General features: G+C 39.4%; 1 pseudogene; it reads right to left on the bottom strand.

Moving 5' to 3' along the window:
• The window catches only part of LOC149127003 (large ribosomal subunit protein uL10 pseudogene), a 40,397-nt pseudogene extending 18,953 nt beyond the window's left edge, over window positions 1-21,444 (bottom strand).
• Between the last annotated feature and the right edge of the window lie 1,012 nt (window positions 21,445-22,456).

The raw sequence follows: 22,456 nt of genomic DNA, 5'->3' as shown, positions 1-22,456 counted from the left end.
GAAAGGATTAGGAGGCCTTTTTAATGAAATATAACAGAAAACAATCTGGAGAAAGAAAGATACACCAAGTACAGCAAGTACGCAGAACTACCAATAGACACAGCCAGAAAAGATATTCACCACAACATATTGTAGGTTATGGGGGGCAAAAACGCTATAATCCAAAAGTTGTACATTAAAAATTTATATTTATTACATAAAAAGTTTTCTAGGCCGGCGCTGCGGCTCAATAGGCTAATCCTCCACCAGCACACCGGGTTCTAGTCCCGGTCGGGGTGCTGGATTCTGTCCTGGTCACTCCTCTTCCTGTCCAGCTCTCTGCTGTGGCCTGGGAGTGCAGTGGAGGATGGCCCAAGTGCTTGGGCCCTGCACCCACATGGGAGACCAGGAGGAGCACCTGGCTCCTGGCTTCAGATCAGCGTGGTGCGCCAGCTGCAGCATGCTGGCCGCAGTGGCCATTGGAGGGTAAACCAACGGAAAAGGAAGACCTTTGTCTCTGTCTCTGTCTCTCTCACTGTCCACTCTGCCTGTCAAAAAAAAAAAAAAGTTTTCTAAAAAAATGTAGTGAAACTCTCCACAGTAAAAGATAAAGAAACAATCTTAACATGTGCATGAAAGAAATGCCAAATCACATTCAGAGGAAACCCAATTAGACTCACTGCAGACTTCTAATCAGAAACCTTACAGGCAAGGAGAGAATGGTGAGATATATTCAAAGTCTTAAGAGAAAACACCCTGTCAACCCAGAATACTGTACTCTGCAAAGCTCTTTTTATGAATGAAGGAGAAACAAAGATCTTCCACAACAAAGAGAAATGGAATTTGTAACCCAGCCCTACAAAAGATGCTCAGAGATATGCTACACACATAACACAGAAATAGGAACACCACTATGAAAGAAGATGAATTCAGAAAATGACCCAGTAGAAGTACAAAGGAAACCCAAAATATAAAATTAAGACCATTTACAGAAACATGGCAGGGCAAAGTCGTACTTAACAAAATTCACCTTCAATGTAAATGGTGTCAACTCTACAATTAAAAGACAGACTGGCTGAATGGATTAAAAAAGAAAGCTCATCTATTTGCTCCCTATAAGAAACACATCTTACCAACAAAGATGCATGCAGACTGAAAGTGAAAGAATGGAAAAAGATAACCCATGCTAACAGAAACCAAAAATGAGCTGGTATAGCCTTCCTTATATCAGACAGAATAGACTTTATTTTTTATTTTATTTTTTTGACAGGCAGAGTGGACAGTGAGAGAGACAGAGAGAAAGGTCTTCCTTTGACATTGGTTCACCCTCCAATGGCCGCCGCGGCCAGCGCGCTGCGGCCGGCGCACTGCACTGATCCGATGGCAGGAGCCAGGAGCCAGGTGCTTTTCCTGGTCTCCCATGGGGTGCAGGGCCCAAGCACCTGGGCCATCCTCCACTGCACTCCCTGGCCACAGCAGAGAGCTGGCCTGGAAGAGGGGCAACCAGGACAGAATCCGGCACCCCAACCGGGACTAGAACCCGGTGTGCCGGCGCCGCTAGGCGGAGGATTAGCCTAGTGAGCCGCGGCGCCGGCCCAGAATAGACTTTAACATCAAAGCTATTAACAGAGAAAAAAAAGGACACTATATAATGATAAAAAGATCAATTCAACAGGAAGGTGTGACTATTATAAATGTACATGCACCAAATTACAGGGCACCTGGCTATCTAAAAGAAATGTTAATGGACTTAAATGGAGATATAGACTCAATAAAATAAAAATGAGGGATTTCAATAACTCACTTTCAGCAAGTAAACATCAACAAGTAAACATCATAGTTTATTGACACTATAGACCAAATGGACCTAACAGATGTCATCAGAGCCTTCCACCCTACAGCCCCAGAATACACATTTTTCTCACCAGCATATGGAACTTTCTCTAAGATTGTCCACATGCTAGGCTATAAAGCAAGTCTCAGCAAATTAAAAAAAAATAAAAATCATACCACATATCTTCTTGAATCACTATGCAGTGAAGCTGGAAATCAGCAACTCAGGAATCTCTAGAATATGCATAAATACCTGGAGACTAAACAACATTCTCCCGAATGAATAGTGGGTCAAAGAAGAAATCAAAAAAGTCAAAAAATTTCTAGAAACAAATGAAGATCACAATACAACAAATCAAAACTTATGGGATATAGCAAAAGCAGTGTTAAGAGGGAAGTATAGTAACTGGTGCTTACATCAAGAAATTGGAAAGGCACCAAATAAATGAACTATCAATGCATCTCATGGATCTAGGAAAACAACAATAAGCCAAACCCAAAACTAGTAGGAGAAAAGAAATACTTAAATTAGAGAAGAAATCAACAAAACTGTATACAAAAAAAAAAAAAAAAAAGAATACAAAAGATCAACAAAACTGTATCCAAAAATAAGATACAAAACAAAGACCTAGTTTTTTGGTACAATAAAATTGACACACCATTGGCCCAAATAACCAAAAAAAGGAGAGAAAAGACCCAAGTCAATAAAACTAGAGATGAAGAAAGAAGATGTGTCTGTTGTACCACAGAAATAAAAGAAGCATCAGAAATTACTACATGGATTGAAAGAAACAATATCATCAAGTTGTCCATTCTTCTGAAAGCAATTTATAGATTCAACAGGATACCAATCAAAATACCAAAGACAGTCTTCTCAGATCTAGAAAAAGTGATGCTGAAATTCATACGGAAACACATGAGGCCCGAATAACTAAAGCAATCTTATACAACAAAAACAAACTTAGATGCCAGCACTGCAGATGGCAGCCCAACCTAGTTGGCCATAGCACTGACCCTGATTTTACTCTTTGTAAACAAAATGGACTTTCATCTGATTCAAAATGCTTGAATATACTTTCAACTTTATACATTGTAGTTATATGCTAAATGAAAGAACTCAATAGTTTGCTCTCTAATTAATATATTTTATTTTTTGGGAGACATTTATTTATTTGAAAGGAAAAGTGACAGGGAGAGAGGGAGAGAAGTGGAGGGGAGAGAGAGAGAGAGAGAATGCAAGCTTCCATTTGCTGGTTCATTCCCCAAATGGCTACAGGGCAGGGACTGCAACAGGCTGATGCCAGGAGCCAGGAACTCCATCTGGGTCTCCCATACGGATTGTAGGAGTCCAATCACTTGGGCCATTATCAGCCACCTCCCCAGGCCCATTAGCAGGGAGCTTGGTTGAAAGTGGAGCAACAGAGTCATGAACAGGCACTCTGATCTGGGGTGCTCGCATTGCAGGGGGCAGTTTAGCTTACTGTGCCACAATTCTGTCCCCTATTATTTTTAGAAAGCTTTTATTTAATAAATATAAATTTCATAGGTACAACTTTTGGAATATAGCAGTTCTTCTCTCATACCTGGCCTCCCACCCCCAAACTGCCCCACCTCCTACTCCCTCTCCCATCCCATTCTGAATTAAGATTTGCTTTTAATTATCTTTTTTTATTTTTTATTTTTTTTAATTATCTTTATATACAGAAGATCAACTCTATACTAAGATTCCAGCAGTTTGTACCCACACAGACACACAAAGTATAAAGTACTGTTTGAAGACATATTTTACCATTAATTCTCATAGTACAACTCATTAAGGACAAAGGTCCTACATATGAGCAAGTGCACAGTGACTCCTGTTGTTGATTTAACAATTGACACTCTTATTTCAAGGCAATGGAAGCCTTTTGAGTCCACAAACTCCATCAGTATTTAGACAAGGTCATAAGCAAAATGGAAGTTCTCTCCTCCTTTCAGAGAAAAGTACATCCTTCTTTGATGGCCCCTTCTTTCCACTGGAATCTCACTCATAGAGATCCTTCATGTAGATCATTTTTTTGCCACAGTGTCTTGGCTTTCCATGCCTGAAATGCTCTCATGGGCTTTTCAGCCAGATTTGAATGCCTTAAGGTCTGATTCTGAAGTCAGAGTGCTATTTAGGGCATTTGTCATTCTATGAGTCTGCTGTGTGTCCTGCTTCCCATGTTGGATCATTCTCTCCTTTTTAATTCTATCTATTGTTATTACCAGACACTTGGTCTTAGTTATGTCATATCTTTAACACTTAATCCTATCTGTATGATCAGTTATACACTTAATATGATCAAACATGTAAGATGGTATTAGTATCCCTGGCCCCTATTTTGATACTCATCTAAGAATTTAATAAATAAATAGTCCAGAGGACAATAAGAAAATGAATAGTTTTAAATTCTGATGTTTTCAAGGATTTTAAGCCCCTCATATTTTAAGCTCCTCATAGAAGCCCTCATAAGCTCTATAAACAGCATTTTAATTAAAATGTTAAGTTCTATAAAATGTAGTCATTTATCTTTAGTAATGAATTCTTTTTGTTTTAGTAATGCATTCTTTAAAATAGAATAAAATGAAAATCTTCCTTATTTTCCTCAGTACCCATTTCTGCCCTTTTTCAGTTTATTATGGCACATAAACTTTTGTTCCTGTGAGAGGGGATTTAAGATGGAAAGATAGAAGCTGTATTTAAATTGAGTGTGCTAATGTTGCTTAAAAAAGATGTAAATGAGTGTGCCATCCCCAAAAGAAATGCTTTTTTAAAACTAGAGGTGTATATAGTGCATATTTTCACAAACTTCTAATAAGATGATCGAAGACCAGTTAGGTATCATAAACTATGTAGAGCCTGACATGTTACCCTCATGTAATCTAACAACCTGTCACAATTTATTTGCCAGTCTCCAATCAGCAGAATCATTAATAACAGAAGATTGTAGCTTAACAAGGTCATTATGGTTTGGGGCCTCCAAAAGTAGCTGGCGTACTCTGACCTGAAGGACAACCTCCAGTTCAGCCTACTGGTTAAACCCCAACCAGTGGATACTTATTTTTAGTTTAGCAGATAAAAATGACCAAGTCATGTGCTGACTCCAAAATCCTGGGTGTAGTAGGTGTTAAACCTTCTTTTTGGTGGATGAAGGGAGAGGCAAAGAGATAGCTGTTTAGTTGCCAGAGACATGAAGTATTGTGAATCTGTTTGCTTGATCCTAAGGACATTTACTTAGTTAAGGCCTTTGAATTTCATAGGAGTTTCTCAGCTACCCCTACCAATAGAAGTATGCTAACAGTACAGCCAGAATCATTGAGACTGAGGATTCTGATTTGTTAACCCATAGAACATCAACTCTCGAGTGAAAATTTTGGACACCATGGAGCAGAAGCATCTGTGCTAAATTCTGACCCACTCATTGGTGGCACATAAAAGCGGAGTTTAAATAGCCCTAGCAAATCTGTGTTGGAAACCTTGTGAATTGTTCTAGGAAATGAAGCAGTGGCAATTCCAAGGCAGCATACCAAATGCCATCAATCTGTGCAATGGATTAAGTTACAGTCACAGTGTCTGAAATAGCTGGGGCTGTAGGAGAAACTACTGAATTTATTGGCATTGAAACCACTTTAAACCTCCAGTTGGCATTGGTCCTTTTATGAGCCATTCAGGCGGTTGCAACTTTTACTACCCTTAGTGTTTTTAATCCTTAGTCATAGAGCTGTGTTTGTGCTTTTTTTCCTCCTGGAATTCTATAGTGTTCCTGTTGAACCACTTGGGGTGGGAACAAGGACATGGGTTAGAGAGCCACTTAGGTGTCTCCCTAGTAGTTCTCTACATGTAGTTCCTCAATAGGCGACACCCTTCTGGCGTTTGTAAGCACTCACAGTATAGGCTTGTAAAACATCAATACCAATTATACATTCAGCAATGCAATTCACAATGCTGAATCTACAGTTTAGTAACACCCCCAAAGGGCCCCACTCACAAGGTTAGCTTAGTTGCCTTTCCTCACTGAGGGCATTGCCCAAGCTCTGTTGGCTAAATTGGCACAACTTCTTCCCACTTGATAATAGGCAGAATGATAACTTGTTCTTCTACATCCAAAAAGCCAGAGAAGTTTTTGTTTCTCCTCTTCATAGTTACTCAGCATAATTGGGTTGGTGCATATGACCTGTGGTGCCCTTGCCATCAGGGAGATCTTGGTTCTACCTATAACTGGCTTTGTCTTTAAAGCAGTTGAGTTTGGATGAGGGAAGGAGACAGGATCACATAGGAGAAAGAAACTTGATTCCAATAAGTCATATTCACTTTCCATTGTGAGGACTGCAGCAGCTGCATATAGCTCAACCAAAGGATGCTTCAGTGTTTTTGATCCAATACAAGCCCAATGCCAAGCAGCAAGGTCATCATAACCAACGCCATCAGCTTTCGCTTTAGAAATCCTTAGCTCTACAGCCATATCTGTGTTGATTACTAGCTGGGTATCTCAGGGTTTATGTCTTCTAATTTGGTCTTGATTCCCACCATGACAATTTTTTTTTATTTGACAGGCAGAGTTAGACAGAGAGAGAGAGAGAGAGAGAGAGAGAGAGAGAAAGTTCTTCCGTTGGTTCACCCCCAAATGGTCGCTACGGTTTGCGCTGCGCCGATCCGAAGCCAGGAGCCAGGTGCTTCCTCCTGGTCTCCCATGTGGGTGCAGGAGCCCAAGCACTTGGGCCATCCTCCACTGCCCTCCCGGACCACAGCAGAGAGCTGGACTGGAAGAGGAGCAACCGGGACTAGAACTCGGTGCCCAAATAGGATGCTAGGGCCGAAGGCGGAGGATTAACTAAGTGAGCCACAGCGCCGCTCCCCCCCGCCCCCATGGCAATTTTTATAAAGGAGTCAACTTTAATCCAGGGCACTTGTTGTTACCTTACAAAGTCAACATCTCATAAATTCTCACTTGGTTTCAATATAAGGAATCATGAATTTTCCAGTGTAGCAGGGCTGATGTCAAGAATTTATCTATATTTCTTGGGCTTGGTTTCTTATTCTGTAGTGGATTACCTCCATCAACATTGTAAAACCAATCCAGGCACTGAAAGCTTCATCCATGGCTTCTTACGTATTGTTTATCTGTCTCAGAGTAAACTCCCTGAGAAGGCCAAACTGCCTTCACTGTCACCAGGATCCACTGGAAAAATCTGAGCCTATTTACTATGGCTTTTGAATAGAGGTAAGATTGCCACAGGGGACTGTGGGAGGGGCTGAGACACACATAGTCCAGCTGTTGCCATCCTTTCTTAATGAGAATTGTGTGTACCCACCCTACCACCCACGTTCCAACTGAACAAAATGAAGTTCTGATGATTGGCCCGCTTTCCCTCCATAGTGATCACAAATTTTCTTCCTTTCACACTTAGTGTATGAGATTCCCGTAAGTTTTGTAAAAGGGGACAAAATCTTCTGCTTATTCAGAATGAGCCGTACTGCTGGTTGTTAAAATGGGGTGAACCTGAGATTGCCTGTGAGATTCAGCAGAACCTCTCCTTCCTGCTCTATGGGCAGCAGGTGCTTCTTGGTATTCAGTCTGCAACCATCAACCTAGCTACTCCTCATTAGCAAGCAATAAAACAGGACCATTTCGTGCCCAGTTGACCATACAGTTTGATTAATTGTCAGATACTGATCAATTACATCAGTTTGGTGGGAGAAGGGGAGAGGCAAAGAGACAGGAGGTTTATCTGTATTTTTAAATCTCTGTTCTTTTCCCCTCTGGGTTAATATGGAGATAATTAATTCTGTTGAGTTAAATCACTAAAACTTCTGTTTAAATGAAACAGTAGAAAGAAAGAAATTCGAAGTTTCAGTTTCCAGGAAGAAACTTTTGCCTAAAAGAACTTAATAAAAAAAAAAAAGAGAGAGAGAGAATGAGATGTTAAACTCATGTTTCTGAAACAAAGAGGAGAATATTGAAGCTTGAGAGGAGCTAAATAGTCTCTAATTAGTCCTGAAATGTCTGCATTCTGATTAAATTTGAAGCAGGCTTAAGTATCAATGGAAGAAAGTCAAATACAAATTATTGAATGAGATATAAAGAAAGAGTACTTTCTCCTTTCTATGCATTTTTCTGGTATGCACATTTGAAAGGCTTCAGTTAGTTTCTGCATACTGAGGGGTAGTAGAACCTGCAGGTTGACAGTGTAGGCCTGGGAATTGGATAGCCCTAATGACAAATTCCAGATACACTGCTTACTTATATAATTTTAAACAAATTCCCCAAACTTTTTGCACCTAAATTTCTTTATTTCTAGTCCTATGATCATAATATATAATATATACAGTTGTTAGGATTATAGGAGGAGATAATATATATAAAGGGTTTAGTGCAATGGTTGACACATTGAATTATGAATAAATGATATCCAGCTGTCATTATTAATAGATGAAGACTGTAAAAGTCTACCTTTGATGTTACTAGAGTAGATGAATTTAGTATAAAATTGACTAATATGAATAATTGGTAGCTTCCTACACAATGTAAATTCAGAGGCCAAGAATTCCCCTCTAGGGATAGGCTTTGCAGCACAGCTGTTCAAGCTATGACTTGTGATGCCAGTGTTACATATCAGAATGCCAGTTCAAGTCCCGGTTGCTCTTCTTCGGAGTCAGGTTCTTGCTAAGCTGTCTTGGAAATCAGTTGAAGTTGGTCAAGTACTTAGGTCCCTGCCATTCACCTGAAAAAACCAGATGGGGTTCCAGGGTTCTGGGCCAGGGTTCTGCGCATATCTTTCAAATTAATAAAAATCTTAAAAAAAATTCTCCGCCAAATAATTCTGAGTTGATAAGACTGGTTTCTGGGATTCTGTTATTAGAATTTAATCACACTGGGATTAAGGTATCAAAACCACTTTTAAAATATGAAATCTTTAGCAGATGGTGGCTTATTGCCTTTCTTAGCCATTTTAATTGTAGGAAACCTGGTTTGATTTGATTTTTTCCTGTAAGAAAACGAGCAGGAAAGAAGCATTAGGAAATTTTACCCTGAGATACAGTTGCCTCAAGGAGGAGAAAATGGAGAATAAGGAGAATTTAAGGGAAAAACATATTTTATCACCATAATCTAGTCAAAATTTCATCCTATTTCAGAAGACTTCATAAAGAAATATGCTAGTTACAAAGGATTCAAGAGTTAATGAAATTCTACATTTTTTCAATGTGTTTAAATCTTTGGAGTTTACATAAGTAAATAATGGTTTTGAGAGTTTTAAGGTTTCACATTTCTGAGGTGATACTAGTTAATTATATTCTTGGTAACAATATATTGCCATGATTTTCTTTCATGCTTGCAAATCAGGCATGGAATTGTGTTATCTTCTGTGACCTGTCGTAGATGACCAGTCACACTGGAAAATTTCTAATTTTTCTCTTCTGTAGTAGGTTATCTCCATTTGCCTTAGTCTGAGTGTAGACTATTTACTGATGCCTGAAATTCTTGGATTTACAAAAGAAATAATGCTTTTCATAATAACTCTTTGGAAATTATGATCTACAAATTATCTTAGGAGCTATGTATGGAATTCCCCACTCAAGGTACAAAAATCCCAGCAGCCCATGAGAGGGATTCACGCTTCCTCAGCTTGGCTGCCTTCAGGATAGGGAGAGAAGATTTTAAGCAGGCAGCTTCTTCGGTTGGGAAGAAAGCGTCTGTTATATATTGAGCCTGAATCTGCTTCTTGATCATAATTCTATTTTTTTTGTGTGCAGGAGTGCATAGGCCTTTCCACTCTGCCACATGGTGGTTCTTTTAGAACTTTCAGTGCATGTAAATACATACTTCCACACACCCTTACTTCTCCTCAGCTGAATATCTTCAGTGTACTTATTGCTTGATTTTTCTCCTCTGAAAGGCAATTTATCTAAAGTGACCATATATCCTGGATTTCCAAGGACTGTCCTATTGTTCAGGTGTAAATTCGGATAATGTTCTCCTTTAACCCTAATAATACTCTTGTATTGTAATGGCTCTGTTGTACACATAAAGGTGACCTCACAACAGTGCTCACACAAGGTCTCCAGAGCTGTATTCTGGGCAATTCACTGTCACTGAATCATTAGCAGATGTGTGGGGTATGCCCCTATTGCACTCTCTTTCTACAGTACTGCACTACTGGATCATATCAGAGTTCTTCATCAGACTCCAGGAGCGATCAATACACTGGACAAATTGTGAGGGACTTGTCCGGGTCTGAGACTGGCATAGTATGTCCCATGATATAACTAACAAATGTCTTTTGTCCCCTGAGATTAAGCAAAAGCTTATGTTACCACCGAGTGTGAGAATAACACTTACAGTGCAACAGGTGAAGAGAAGTTTTGGTGCAGTTGGTCAATGCAGAATCATCAAATTTTGGGATTGGAAGAGACTTTCCTAGTCATCAGTTTTAGGCAGAGATTTCATAGATTTGTAATACTTCCAAATCATGTTTGTTTTTCTTTTTTTTAAAGTTAGTTCATTTTTTTTTGTCCTAAATCATTTGGTTAAAAGTAGATGTGGTTAAAGTCTTAGAATAGGAAAGAAGTTCAAACTGTTTCCTAATTAACAATCTTGTGCAACTAATGAATTGTCCCAGAATTAAAGGTAAACTTGGGATTGCTTTACTTCTTCCTGTTAAAAACTATAGAACAGCTGGCTGGACTAAGTTTCAGAGCAGTTGTATAGGAAATCATGCTCTTATACTTTCTGCTGTGTATACCAGGGTCAATGGCTTAACCTTTTAAATCTAAATCACTGCCGTGAAGCTAAATATGATTTGCAAATAATAAAATGAAATCAAGCAACAAAGCAACCATGACACTGCTGATGACAACGGTAACAACTAATGTGTATTTAGTATTTCCTTGTATATGCTACTATGCTAAATGTTTTAACTTGTTTTTAATTCTTACAATCACTCAAGGTTGAAGGTATGATTGGAATATTTGTGTTCTCCCCAAATTCATACACTGAAGTCTTGCTCCCTAAAGCGAAGCCTAATATGCTGTGATTAAATCATTAGGCGATTAAATCATGCCCCCATCAATGGAATTTATGTCCTTATAAAAGAGACCCCAGAGAGTTGCCTTGTGCCTTCCGCCGTCTGCCATACGAGGACGTGGCAAGGAGGCCTCATTTGTGAAGCAAGGGATAGTCTTTCAACAGTTACCACATTTGCCTTCATTTTGGTCTTCTCAGCCTCCAGAACAGTGAGAAATAAATTTCTATTCTATGTAAACACCCACTTTGTGAGTTTTTTTTAATAGCTGTCTGAACAAAGGGAATGGGTATTATTAGTTTCATATATGTGGCAGAATTAAAATTCATGGAGCTCTGTTGCTGTAAACTATTATTAGTAGTACTACATTTCATCTGAATAAAAGGACTCTGCTTTTATGTTGGGAATCTCCACCCAACTGCCATGTATTCTGAGGGTACTAAATCAGAATTCATTGGGTGAGTAAATATTATAGTTACTAATAATTATGTAAGTAAAAACAGAAACATGGCATATTAGAATAAGATCTGTGTAAAGGTATGAATGTATATATTTTTCTTCATAAATAAAGGGGAAAATATTTATGTGATTTCCTACGCTTTCTAGCACCCTGACAATTAGAACATATTATCAATTCTGGCCAAGGAGACATGGGTAGAACTAATGTGCTATCACTTCTGGGTCCAATAGTTAAAGACCTGGTATGTCTCTCCCATTTTGCTTTTCCTCTGCTGTCATGACCTTGGATGTCATAAAAATAACAGAGGAGTGCATTTTTCATGCATTGGAATTATTGAGTTGGATTAAGTCTCTGAGTTGTTGGTATTTTTTTGTTACCACAGAATAGCCTTTGCTATTTTGATTAATACAATGTGTTGTACCTTACTCATAAATGTATCCCTCCAGAAATCTAGCATATTATGGTAAATGAAAGAACTTCTTGGGAAGTATTTGCACAAGTGATAGAGGCTAAGCCCGGAACTTCATAGAGGCAGTATCAAAGGTATGAATAGATTTGATTTAATTGCCTGAAGTGTCAAAGATCAAGTTCTTTCCAATTCCTGCATATCATTAAAGTAGGAAAAGTGAGTGTATTTGGCATACCTGGATAAAGAGTCAGCTTTGCTCAAGTTTTGGGGGACTGACACAAGACATCAAGCTGCCTCAGGCACTACCCAGCATGCTATGGTCCAACGACCAATATCTTTGCACCTTTGTGCTATTTTGTTTGGAAAATTCCATCCTAAAATCACTCTACTCAAGTGGTCATATCTTACCATATTGGTTCTAGAAAACTAATTGCGATGAATCAGAGTGCAGCAAATGCTTTTTCCCTGATCTGATTGTGCTGATTGAATTAGGCAAATAGTGATTCCTCAGTTTCTTATCTGCAAAATAAATGATTAATTTCTAAAGCCTCCTTCAGCTAAAATATCCTCTCTCTCTCTCTCTCTCTCAAAGATTTATTTATTTATTTGAAAGTCAGAGTTACACAGAGAGGAGAGGCATAGAGATAGAGAGAGAGAGAGAGAGGTCTTCCATTCGATGGTTCACTCTCCAGATGGCCACAATGGCCAGAGCTGCACCCATCTGAAGTCAGGAGCCAGGAGCCAGGAGCCAGGAGCCAGGAGCTTCTTCCAGGTCTCACACGTGGGTGCAGGGGCCCAAGGACTTGGGCCATCTTCTACTGCTTTCCCAGGCCTAGTAGAGAGCTGGATGGGAAGTGGAGCAGCCGGGTCTTGAACTGGTGTCCATATGGGATGCCAGTGCTTCAGGCCAGGGCGTTAACTTGCTGCACCACAGCGCTGGCCCCTCCTGTATCTCTTTATGAAAAGATAATGCATTGCTTAGTATATACAACTAGCACAGATTGAAATGACTATTTTATACAATAAATCTGATCAATGCAGATAACTAAATTAAATAATTCAACCCCTGAAGTATGTTTTCTTCTATTTGACTGTCTATATCCATCACATAAATTGAGAGATAGGTAGCCATGGGACCCTAGGTGAGGCCAACAATCTCCAGTCAAACTATCCATTCTGAATGACTAATTCATATTCCATATAGATCACACACACTCAAGGCTTATACATGTGAAAGTGGTATCTTTAATTGAATATCAAGATTAAAAATGTAGGGCTTGGCAAAATTTCCTTCAATTGTTTTTTTAAAGTTTAGTGTTGGCAGTTTAGGTATTATCGACTTAACCACTTCTGAATCAGCAAAAATATCCTAATGACTAAATTTGTCACTGTTCTAAATAGGCCTTCCGGATTTTTCCCGCGTGTGAGAAGATCCGTGTGCCACGTTTTAGACCAGTGATTTGTTTTGCTCAGGTTTAACGTGTATATCATTCTGTGCTGTTTTCACAAATGCTGTTAATACCTCTATTACAGTTGTTACATATGGCAAATAGATCAAGAGCATTAGCCTCTGTCGTAGGATTTTAATTGAAGTGCTTACTTTGCTTTCAAAGATATTTAGCATGGATAATGTTTCTGTTAATGAACTACAAGGCAAATCACCAGCTGATTTTATGAACTTTAATTGAAAAATATAAAGTTAGCATGGTTATTTTCTGTATTGTTAGGCCCATTCCGCATGTCCCTCTGAACTGTCACTCCCTCGGATCTTTTGCTTTCTTTCTCTCTGTTACGTGACATAATGTTTTTCACAGATGGAAACACACTGGTATATGGAGAGTTAACTCCATTAAAACAGCATAACTAAATAATAGAAAAATATTTGCTGCATATGGAGGGAAAATGACATTTGAAAACTCATTTATTAGATTGACGAACTGAGACATCTCATGCAGTGTTCTCCTGACATGCCCGGCTGTTGAAGTGGGCCTTTATTCCAGAATCAGTTGACAGATTATGCCATGCCTCATTAACACAGACTTGTTGCCGACTACATCTGGAGACTCGCTTGTATTTTTTGTTTTTAGTTCAGTGTGAATAATGTCATGTGTTTGTGAGATTTCTTCTGAATCTTCTGTCTGGATATTCAAATAGCTGTGAGATGGAGCAACAGTTTCTCATTTAGGCCTCATGTGGTGCAGGCACACTTCATTCAAGTTTATTCTGGTGATGTGCTTGCTTTCATCTTTCTTTATATGAGTTTTATCATTGCCACTTCCCTGCACCCATCCGAGGCTGCAGTCACAATGATTTCTCACGCCCTGCTGCTTCACGAGTGCCTATCCATTCAAGACTGAGCTCAATGACTCCTTTAATGTAAGGTGGTTTTTCTGGGTATGGAGGAGTCCTGGAGAGCCCCAGTGACACCTTGGCACCATGGGTGGTGATTTATTTGTTACCCTTCCTACCTGCACACTCTGTGTCCAGGAATTCAATGAAACATGCATTGAAAATATTTGCAAAAGATAATTGTGACTGTACTGAATATGTACAGATCTTTTTCCTTGTCATTATTCTCTAAGCAATGCAGTATAACAGTCATTTACATAGCATTTACATTTTGCAAAGCATTGTAAGTAATCTAGACATGATTTAAAGAATGCAAGAGGATCTGTGTAGGTTATAGGCACCAATTACACCATTTAATATAAGGGACTTAAGCATCTGAAGACTTTGATATCCACAGAGAGTTCCAAAACCAATCCCTCATGGACACCAAGGGACAACTCTACTATCATTTAACTTTTTTGTTTATGCCATTTCTACATTTGGCCTCTTTGGATTTCATTTTTTCCTTTGCCTTTTTTATCCCAGCTCTTCAGTTAAGTTCATCCATTTTTTTTCCCTTGAAGATTTAGCAATATGCTATCCAAGAAGTCATCATTCACAACCTGAGCCAACTCTGGTGCCTCCTCAATGACTGTCAATTCACTTCTCAAGACGGGGCTTCCGCTCTGACTCTTGAGAGGTGGCCCAGGTTCTGTTCAGTGTCCTTGACTGAGGAGTTCACCTGTGACACAATTCTACCTAAGTGACCTCTTAATGCTTAACTCACAGGTTCTTCCTGGACTCCTACATTGTGCTCTTGGGTATTGCAGGCTGGTGGAAGCTGTGGTACCTTCTGCGTGCAACTACTTTTGGAGGAAAGTGATCAGAAGCTGTTCTTTCCTGCAGGCTCACAGTGTCACTCTGGTACAAAGGGCAGACACAATTTAGTTAGAAACAGGGGTAGGGGTAACTATAAAGAATGCATATGGGGAAGCTCAGGGTTCTCTGAGATGGCCTGGGCAAAATTCCACCCAATGGCTGCACTGTAGAGAATGTTGGCAAATTATCCTCATCATATCTTTTATTTAGAACAGTACAATTGCTGGGGGAGTAGCAGGTAGTCCAGATTCCTTTTACCCAATGCTGAATATATTTTTGGGGGTTTCTATGAAGTTCTTGAATAGTCTATAAATCTAAATCTCTGCATGATTACCAGGCCAGTGGGGTAACTTCCATATGGCTTTGTGTTCTTGAATCCTTGGAATAAACCTTCATAACTGAAGGAAAACCATGAGGGTCCGTGCCTTGGATTTCTTAGGAGGAAAAGTGCCTCTTTGTTGGAATGTCACAGCCTTCTCTTGGCAATAAAGAGCTTAGCATTGTCTGAAGCGTGCATGGACTAATCAAGCCCTGTGAGCACTGAAGAGTGCAGTTATGGGATGTGTGCTAAAACCAAGATTCATCCTTTCTTCTGCCCTGGCTGCTCTAAGGTAAGACAGCTGATAGTTCTCTGAGAGTCTGAAATGGTATTTCAAGCTTCCACTTCATGTAGCACAGATTATATACAGATTTTCAAATAAGTATTGGTTTAATGATCCAGAGTCAATTACAGACTACCATCCAGGGTAAATTTTCAAGTTAAAGTGAATTTATCTGCTACCTATATGTTATGATTTGATGATATATATATGTATATATATTTATTTCTACGTACAGAACATATTTTAAATACAATGTACACATATGTGTTATAAATACTTTCTACCATTGTTATAAAATCAAACTTAGCCTCTTCATCAAGAGTCTTTGGCAAAGATGAATCAAATTCCTTGTGATTCAAAGCTGTCCCAGAGCCTGTCCCACCTATGACAAATGTAGGCAGTGTTGCTAAGTATAGAGGCCACTCCTATTCCTCTAAAGGATCTGTTGTGTTTTCTGGTGTCATGGTACCTCAGCTAAACACTACTGAAGCCTTAAAAGTGTACCTACAGTTGTTGAGTGGTTTCATTATGACAACATTTTTAATATTACTTCCCAAGAGAAAAATTCTTCAGTGGGCAAAACATTTTTAAAAACATGCTTGTATATGTAATCTCAGCTGAAAGATAATACCGACATAGTTTTGCTTCTGAAGTGTGAAATACTCTCCTATTGTGGTAGGGAGATTTGGCCTTAAGGAAGTTACATCAAACGACTCCCCCACAGCTCACAGCTGCCCTCAGCATTCTCTTTGTCATGATTCCATGTCTCATCTCCCCCACACAGTTTCTCCTCCACCACAAGTGTTCTTTTTTTTTTTTTTTTTTTTTTTTTTTTTTTTTTTTTATGTATTTCAGATAGCTGGACTCTAGCTTGCACTATTTTATTCCCACGGGATGGAATGCCCTCACTCCTCCTGCCTTTCTTTTTTAAGAATTTGGCTCAAAACTCACCCTTTTCCTTGCTTAACTGTCTAGATTTAGGTCATACAGATATGATTACCAGCTGTCCCAGCGCATACCTACCACATGCAAGAATGAACACCAACTGTGAGTTTCTGCCATTTGATTCTGGTTTTGAGGTGCACGTGGTGACATCTCAGTGATTTGAAATTTGCAAGTAGAGTTGGGATGGTGGAGTGCTATTGGCTTATCACAATGAAGAAACTGTGGAATATTGAAAGTTGGGCATTTTGGAAACCTCAGGGGAAAATGTCTTTGGATTTCCCATTGTTGGCTCTTGGCAGAAGTGGCAGTGATAAACTGATCTCCTGACGGATGTTAAGAAGGTTTTTACATCAATGTGGGGGCAAGAGAGAGGACAGCAATGGATGATGTACACATGTGAGGGACCTCGACAGAACACTTCATCTCGGAATTGATGAAGGTGGCAGCAAATGCCAGCAAAACAGGTATGATTGGCTTGAAGTAGAGTCATGGTAGTCCTGACAGGAGAACTACCTCCTCTCAATTCATCAAAAATGTCACACACAGAAATCAAGGATGCTTCTGGGGTGCCAACTAAATTCTTTTTGCCTGCCAAGGTGCACTATCCTCCTGATGGTGGTGTGATCTGCTGTGTTGGTGCAGAATTGTTCTCTATCTCAGTGTTTTTCGGACTCATAAGTAAACAGTATCTCCTTTCAGTGTGCAGGTTACCTTATCTAAAACATCTCTTCTTTTCTTTTTTTTTCTTTTTTTTAAAAATTTATTTGACAGGTAGAGTTATAGACAGTGAGAGAGAGAGAGAGAGAGAGATACAGAGAGAAAGGTCTTTCTTCTGTTGATTCACTCCCCAAATGGCTGCTACGGCCAGCGCTGTGCCCTAGGCACTTCCTCCTGGTCTCCCATTTTAATTGGGAGTGCAGGGGCCCAAGCACTTGGGCCATCCTCCATTGCCCTTCTGGGCCACAGCAGAGAGCTGGACTGGCAGAGGAACAACAGAGACTAGAACCTGGTACCCATATGGGATGCTGGCGCTGCAGGTCGGAGGATTAACCAAGTGAGCCATGGCACCGGTCCCAAACACCTCTTGTTTTCAAGAGTGGAGAAAACTTTCTTGTACGTTAGAGTACCAAATTTCTTGGTGCATTCTTTCTTTGTGGATAGTGTTTTTCTCCATGATAAGAACTCTGTGATAAGAGTTTACTTGGCTAAATATGTTGGATACCATACTTCTTCTTTTATTTTCCAGGATTGGTTTTCAAGCCTATTTTTTACTTAATTAATAAATAAATCAAATATTTCCCCTCTCTTTTTATGGGCAATGACACTCAAGGTTCAGCATTAGAGGTGAGATGCTACTAGAAATCACAATTAAGGAGCCAATTAAAATGAGAATTTCTGTAAAATGTTATCTCAGACTTAGTATTTTCGGATTATTAACTGATGTATTTGTTTTTGGTACCTTACTATTTTCAGTGAATTTATTAGTGTCCATTGAAATGTACATACACAAGAATATTGTCAGATTCAGTTATTTAACAAATATTTATTGAGTTCCCCATTAAATGCTCAGCACTATTGTAAGCTCTTGAGACATGTAAGTGAACAAAAATGAAGATCTCTCTCCTTAAGGAGCTAATATTGTAGTACAGAGGAAGCAAAAAATAATAACTATGAAAATTATATTGCATATTATAAGGTTTTTAGTACTATAGATAAAAATTAGGAGAAAGTAAGAGTAATTATGTCTTAGTCCAGTTTGTGTTGTGCCTTCTGTGTGTGTCATAACATGACAGGAGTATGTGCTAGAGAAAGACATCACATGAAGATATAGGAAGGAATACAGTAGAAGGAGGCCAGGCTCACCGTTGTATAACAACCTGCCCTCTTGGGAGTTAACCAGACCTTTGGGAACTGCATTAATCCCTTCCAAGGGTCATCCCCATGATACAATATCTCTTGAAGACCCTACAACCTCAGTACTTTACATTGGGGTTCATGCTTCTAGTTCTTCTAGTTCTTCATAGAACCAACCCTTGGGGCACACACTAAAGCAGTAGATATCAAGAAGATGGAGTAGATGAAAGATCTCATGATCTTCCTTGAAATCGAAACCATTGTAGATCATGAATGTGGAATAGATGGAAGATCTCACTGAGGAAATGATAATTGAGCAAAGACTTGAAGGCAGTGAGGGAGATAGTCATGGGTGTATCAGGAGAAAAAGGTGCTCCAGTGTGAGAGGACACTCAGTGCAAAGGGCCTGTGGTGGGAGAATGCATGATGTGTTCCAGGAATAAGTAGAAAGTGTGCCTGGAAGGGAGCAAGCACGGAAGAGAATAGTAAAGCATCTTTCAAGTAATTTTCAAGTTCACAAGTAAATAAATGCTTAAATATTGAAACAATCAAGTTGATAAAACAGTTATATTAATGAAAATATTTTATAAAAATAAAAGGAATTTTATTGATTTATTTTAAATTTAATGCTACATATGTTTTTAAAGATATTTCACATCTTGGCCGGTGCTGCGGTTCAATAGGCTAATCCTCTGCCTGCGGCGCCGGCACCCTGGGTTCTAGTCCCAGTTGGGGTGCCGGATTCTGTCCCGGTTGCTCCTCTTCCAGTCCAGCTCTCTGCTGTGGCCCAGGAGTGCAGTGGAGGATGGCCCAAGTGCTTGGGCCCTGCACCCCATGGGAGACCAGGAGAAGCACCTGGCTCCTGGCTTTGGATCAGCACGGTGCGCCGGCCGCAGCGGCCATTGGAGGGTGAACCAACGGCAAAGGAAGACCTTTCTCTCTGTCTCTCTCTCTCTCACACTGCCTGTCAAAAAAAAAAAAAAGATATTTCACATCTTAAAAATCCTAAATCAAGTTTTCTTATCTTATCCTAATACATAAAACTAATTATTTATGTACAAACATGAGTATTCTTACATGTCTGTATATTTTTCAGCCATGTAAAATGTGAATCAGCCAACTCAAAACACGCAGTTTATTTAAAGATTACTAGTTTCCTTTGTAGTGACTGAGGTTATCTAATTTTCCAATTTGTTTGAATATAGGCAGCTACACTGAGTGAAATTCACTTCAGGGATTAAATTACCTAGTGTACTATCTGCAATAATTAGATCAACTCTATAATTATAAAACAGTATAGGTTCATTTTGGGCTCCTTCAATATGGTGTCAGCACCACACACATAGTGGAGTGAGTTCTCTTGCTAATAACAATTATATGATAGAGCTGAAAGGAGCCTTACGGATTATTTAAATTTCCTCATTTAACCAGTGAAGAAACTGAGGTTCCCAGAAATAGCAGTTCAAACAACACAATTAATTTTAGCTCATAATTTTTTCTGGAATCTGAAATATTTTAAATAGTCATGTAATCAATGTGGTAGAATAATATATTTTGGATATATTTTAAAGGTGAAGTCAATAGGTTTTCTGGGAAGACTGAATATGGATTGTGATAGGAAGATTGAAACCAGGGGTGACACCTACCAAGATTTTTGGGCTGGAAACCAAGAGGACAAAAGTGTCGTCTCTTAAGACATGGAAAAAGTTGTAGGAACACAGGGTTTGTGGGAGGAGTGCAAGAGTTCAGATTTGGACACCTTGAGTTTCAAGGTTTTCAGACATCTAAGTGGAAATGTCAGCAGGTGGATACAAATGAGACTAGAGAGTGAAGAAGTCCTGAGATAAAGGTGTCAGTTTGGGAAGTGCTGGAATAGAGAGAGTATTTGAAACTGTGAGAGTAAAGAGGATAACTTAGGGACAGTATTCATTCACCAAGGTTACTGTGATACAGTACCACAGGCTGATCGGCTTAAATAACCAAAATTTATTGTACCACAGTTCTGGAGGTTGGGCGTCTGACATCAAGGTGTCACAGGATGGTACGTTTGGAGGCTGAGTGGGTGAACAGGCAATCTGTTCCATGTGTCTCTCCCAGATGCTGTTATTTTCTGGCAGAGTTTGGAATGCCTTGGCGTGTCGATGTGTCACTCCAATCTCTGCCTTCGTGTTCACATGGCGCTTCTCTCACATCCATATCTGTGTCTAAATTTTGTGTGTTTTTTTAAAGATTGATAGATTTATTTATTTGAAAGGGTTTCAGTGAGAGTGGGAGAAGCACACACATACACACACACATACAGGGAGAGAGAGAGAGAGAGAGAGAGAGAGAGAGAGAGAGAGAGACTTTCATTGCTGGGGCTGGGACTGGCGGAAAGGTGTAAACAATCTCTGTAAACAAAGTCAAGCCTCACCTTTACCCACTGATGATGGAATGGGGTACCTGATGCAACAGGAGGGTAACAGGAGGGTAACAGGAGGGTAACCAGACAAACACTGGAAATGTCATGGACATCCTGCAGGAAGCTGAAATGCAGTTTCCTCTGTGACGTCAAGCACTTCAGGTTTGTAGATGCTGCTGTCATTGAACATCTGTTGGGCAACCAGTGCAAAGAACAGGTGTTTAGCTTTTTCATAAGTGTGACTTCATTGGCTTCCACTTTATATTCAGTCTTTATCAGCTGCACATTGCTCAAAATTTGAATGGTGCTGGTGGAAATTTTAGTGGTGATGTCCAAAGTCTGGAAGGAGGTCATTTTGGGTCCCAGTCAGTGTTTCAGGTTGGCATAGGACTTTGCTGGGAGTGATGGCATTAGCACAGGCTGCAGCTTGCACTTTGTTGGACAGCAAAGCATCTCTGATTTCAGTGAGGTCCTCCATGGTAAAGCAACAGCTTCTACAGAACTGGATTGCTTTCCACAGGTGAGGCCTTGTGCATTATGGGGCTCTTTTCCCGCAACATCACAGCCTCCTCTTTGCAGGACATGTGGATCTCCTGCATCTGCCTGGAACACACACTGCCTCTTCCCATGATGAAACTCTCAGGATAATCCTCTGACAGTTGGATGATCTTAAGGAATTGGTTGAATGTACAGGCCTGTCTTCCCTGGGCATCATATTGGTGCCTCGCAACATTTAAAAATGATTTGGCTTTCATGAGGATACATAGTGAGACTTACATGTCTTTGTTTTGTGTGTTTGCATGTATCTTTTCTCCAATTATGGATTCTGAGAAAATTAAGGCCAAGAACTATGCTTTTTTTGTTATTATTTTCTAAGTGACATAATTCAACAGTTCTATTCTTTACCACCTCCACAACTTACTGTGGATTAAAAATAATTAATAATAACAATGAATTAACAGTCTGATTCTCATTCGGCCTTCAGAGAAAGATTTTTGCTGTCTTTTCTAACCCAGTGTCTGGAATCCTCTCTTGTGCATTTATCAACAAATCAACACTGCTTAAAACAGATGAAACCCAAAGTGGCCTCTTTAGGGTTTTGTTGATAAATAATGATCAGAGAAGTACTCTCCCAGTTAGAACCCATATCTGCTCTGTAGTACACGCAAAACTCTGGAGCATTAGCCTTCTTTTTAAACACTTTTATAGGTATTGTGATTGAGAGTCAAGTAAGAATTGGAAAAAAGAACCAGGCAGCAAGCCTGGATCTCTACCCCAAGTAGTCACAAAAACTGCCCTCACAAGACGCAATTTAGGAGAATGAAAAGAGGTGAGTTAGGAAGCAAATATTTTTTGCTCTTATTGGATGTTTATTTTATTTTCAGAATATACTCACTGGAAATGTTTTTAGATTCTGTAATTATAATAATAAATGAAAATAAATGATTATTTACTTCAAATCTTGGCAAAATACCTAAAATATAATTGAATGCAGGGAGATATCTAATTGAGCCACACTTTGAACAGAATACTTGATACAGAGATGTCTTTTGATTTGATACATGGAACAGTCTGCAAATCCATGGCAGTGGGCCTCAACGTATTTGCCAAAATTCTCATGCTAGACTTTCATTTAGTTCCTATTGGCAGAAAGAGATAATTATCTTCTTCCAAAAGCAGCTATGAACATTTCTAGCTGCTTTTCTGAGCACTCTTTCCTCCAT

This window comes from Oryctolagus cuniculus, chromosome 4 (genome assembly GCF_051225735.1).
Source record: "Oryctolagus cuniculus isolate XC-2025 breed Fujian yellow rabbit chromosome 4, ASM5122573v1, whole genome shotgun sequence".
Lineage (NCBI taxonomy): Eukaryota > Metazoa > Chordata > Mammalia > Lagomorpha > Leporidae > Oryctolagus > Oryctolagus cuniculus.
This window is presented reverse-complemented; position numbering and strand designations above follow the sequence as displayed.